Here is a 3,936-nt window from a genome sequence, read left to right as displayed (position 1 = left end):
ATCCTCTTACAAACCTGGAAAACCACCAAGCACACACACAAAGCTTGAGAAAGATCAAACCTTAGTGGTAGCACATCCTTGCCTACCACAAACCACTTTCTCCAAGCTTCAAACCAAGCCAAAAGCTCCAAGAATTGATCCTAGATCAATCTTCAACAACTGCAACACCTATGATCACGAAAGAGAGAGTTTCCATAAGTTTCTAGAACCAAATCGTGCTCTAAAATGATCAACAGATCTCTCTTTCGAAAATCACAGCTTTTATAGTCAAACTGTTACGAAATTCAACAGGTTGATTTTCAAATCTATCGGTTGATTTCACTTGACTTAAGTGAAATCAGTCGATTAAAAACTAAATCAACTGATTGAATTTGTTGCAGTTTAAGACTACTGCAGCCAACCTTTTAACCTGTTGAAAAACCATTCAACAAACTAAAAGAGACATTTTAAGACTACTACAAGTACACTTTCTTAATGATGTAACTACATGGAGAGCACACATTCTAGCCTTGATCATCATGGATATCATCAAATGTCTTTTCCTTCATCAATGTAGGCTTCATTCCAATGGTTATGGCTTCAAGATAGTTCAAAAGAGTTTCATTCAATCTTCATCAAATCTTCAAGAAGCAAACCACCTTGGCTTCTCATGTCAACAGATAGAAGGATTCAAGACAAAATGTTTAGCATTGTTTTCAAGTCTTCCGATGGGGCATAGTCTGTGATTGCTTTAAGGATCTCCAAGTGATTATATAGATTCCGCTTCATTTTTTTTATGCTGTATGGGTCTAAATGGGTGGAAAGGGAGTGCAGCAGAATGGAACAATACTATGTTCATTCTTTGGATTGTTCAAAATAAGATGAAATAAAATATAGTAAAAAATAACTCAAGGTAAGCTTTGTCTGAATTGTTTAAAATTGAAGGGAACCAAATGAAGTGCAATCCATTCCATTCAAACTAAGACCCTTCGTTTCCTCCCCTCCAATTTTAGAAAAATGAAATCAAAGCAGCAATTTTTTTTGTTCAAATATATACAAATAATGGAATGGTAGCTTCATTCCATTCTGTACCATCTCAAGTTCAATTCCGTACCACTTGTCTAGAGATAATCAAACAAAGGCGGCTTCTTTCAATTCATTGTTTCAGATTATCAATTTCATTACTTTTAAGATGTGTAATGTTTTATGAGCAACACTGCCCCTGCCCCAGAAAATAATTGAATGTCACCTTCTGGTCCCTCTTAATACTACTCTTTCATAAATAAAAATAGAAATATTTATAAGTTCAAATCAGGTAGCTTTGGTTTGACACCGATTGTGACAGACTATTTGCTCAACACATCATTTACGATTTCACCCATCCTTAGGCATAACATTTGTAATTCCAATCACATTCTAGCAAGTAACAATGGCTTTAAACTATTATAGTTACTATTTTCCACGTATTATATGTAGAAACTACTTGTTAGAGATAAAGAAGCTACAAACGTATAGTAAATAGGAAAGGCATTAGATTTAACGTTCTTTGTTTGTGCCATTCGGTCATTTCCAGCACTTCCAGTACAATATACATGGGGAACCCAAAATTAGTACCCATTACAAATCCATATGGGAATGGCAACAGAAAGGCATGCCACCATTAGTGGCACAGTCAAAGATATACCAAGGAGAACAAATGATTTGCTGCATAAATTATATTACTAATAATTAATAAAATGTAAACAAAAACATAAGCAGGAAAACAGTTACGCTGATAGAAAAAGGCCATTCACAAACAATAACCTAAGTAGTTGATGGCCTGATTTTAACATTTTTAATATTTTAATCCTTAAATAAATAGAATCGTTAATGTCTCAATTGCAATCATGGCAATCAAATTTTTAATCGTTAACGTCTCAATTTTTAAAAGTATGAACAACTTACAGCAATAGTAGAGTTTGGTCATTATCTTAAAAAGGAGAGCAACAATCCAACACAAGTGCTGAGTAGCCAAGCAATAAAACCATACTGAAGATAGTGAATGGGAGAGAGAGAAAGAGAATTTGTTACTAGTTATTTATTTAAACTTCAAACAAATACTTTATCAGACATCTTCATTATAATACGCATGCAGTAAAACAAATGTAAAACTTAACAGAATAAGCAACAAAAGATATATAGCCAGGCCAAACATAACAATTACTGGATTCAAAAAACAAACTTGAGGGATAATAAAATCCCTAGTTCTAGCTAACATTACAATGATAGAGTTAAAAGCACTCCCAAGCAAATTGGTACCATGGGTTATAGCAACGTGTTTAACCAAGACTGCCAAAATCACTGTTTTACTTGTAGGGTTATTTGATTCTTCAAATCAACTAAGATATCAGTGTTATAAACAAACAGCCATGGCAGAGCACCATGGTAGTTTTCTGTAATTCCACATGAAGCACTCCTGAGAAATGTCCGGAAGAGCACTGCAACACCAAGAATTTCATCGCAAAGTATATACTTCCCCTACTAACAAGAAAATTCAACATTAAATGATGTTCACCACAAAAACTTTACCAATTTCAAATCAAGGTAGTAAAACAACTTTAGTACCACCAAATCTGATCAATTAAAGAGTTATATTTATTTCTAACCTAGAATGACAGAGAAGATGAAGTGAGAAGTTCCACTTACCATGAAGACAAAACAGGGAAACACATCCATGAGTGGTGAGAGATACCAAATTGAGACATGCAGCGGTGAGTGGTGCGGTGCTATTGATCTCGCCGTCGCCGACGCCGACGATAGTAGTGGTGGTCGACATCTGATTGACAAGGGTTACGAGGATTTGATGAGAGAAAAGAAAGAAGAAACATCGAGAAAGATTAGGTGAAAAACCTTGAAAATTAAAAATTATAACTTAAAATAAAAAAATAAAAGAATATAAAAAAGTTTGTAGCGGTTAAAATAAACTAACAGAAATTAAAAAATAACATAGCAGTTTATTTAACTGCCAGAAAATAATCGTAAAAAAAAATTGTTTTTTTGTAGTGAATGCTTAAAGCCACAGTATTTTTATGTTTTCAATCTTTTTTGCATCTTTCCTCTTTGAGCTTGGGGATTTTGACCTAATTTCTTGCATAGTGAGTGTTTTCAATGTACATTGCTGGAAGTAATTTTTAGTTGTATGAACTGAATATGGGTAATGGAAGCCCGATACATTCTCTGTAAAATAAGGATATAGCATCTGCTTTCTTCTTTTGTTAAAATACTCTCTTGGTCCATATTTTTATTGAAAAATCTCAAATAGATCTTAAGATTTTTTTTAGTCTCAATTAGGTCCATATTTTTGAAAATGTGTAACAATTAGGCCCATTCCGTTAGTATAGAGTTAACGGTGTTAAGGATATGCCACGTGTCAGCTTCTCATTTTTTTGAATTTTTAAATTTTTTAAAATTTTTTAAAATTTTTTTTAATTATTCATGCCACGTGTCACATCAATATTGTGCCACGTGTCAAGTTAGTAAGGTGACACGTGTCAAGTCATTGTTTGAATCTCAATTTGGTCCATATATTTGTTATTTTAATTATATTTCAGTCCATTTTTTTTTTATTTTCAATTTCATCCTTTCCAAATTGAGATCAAATTTAACTTTTCTATAAATTTTATAATGATATTTTTATTAAACATTTTAATAATATTAAGTTTATTTTATATTTTGTTTTTAAATTTTAAAATATTTATTTTAACTTGTTACAAAATTGTTTTAAATAATTTATATACAAATGTTAGAGTTGGTTTAAAATTAACAATTTTATAAATTTAAATATAAAATTTTAAAATAATTTTGTAAAAAGTTAAAATAAATATATTTAAAAAAAATTTTAAAAATGGACTGAAATGTAATAAAACTAACAAATATATGGACCAAATTGAGATTCAGATAATGATTTGACACGTGTCA

General features: G+C 31.6%; 1 long non-coding RNA gene across 1 annotated transcript; it reads right to left on the bottom strand.

The window, feature by feature from the left end:
- Positions 1–2,113: 2,113 nt before the first annotated feature.
- Positions 2,114–3,135, bottom strand: LOC114182406 (uncharacterized). Its single transcript, XR_003604081.2, has 2 exons — positions 2,665–3,135; positions 2,114–2,496 (listed from the first exon to the last, which is right to left on the bottom strand). It is a non-coding gene; the product is annotated as an uncharacterized LOC114182406 (long non-coding RNA).
- Positions 3,136–3,936: the final 801 nt, after the last annotated feature.

This window comes from Vigna unguiculata, chromosome 4 (assembly GCF_037176805.1).
Source record: "Vigna unguiculata cultivar grain cowpea cultivar isolate G323 ecotype 2 chromosome 4, ASM3717680v1, whole genome shotgun sequence".
Taxonomy (NCBI): Eukaryota; Viridiplantae; Streptophyta; class Magnoliopsida; order Fabales; family Fabaceae; genus Vigna; species Vigna unguiculata.
Note: the sequence above shows the minus strand (reverse complement) of the source record. Positions and strands in the feature narration are given on the sequence as shown.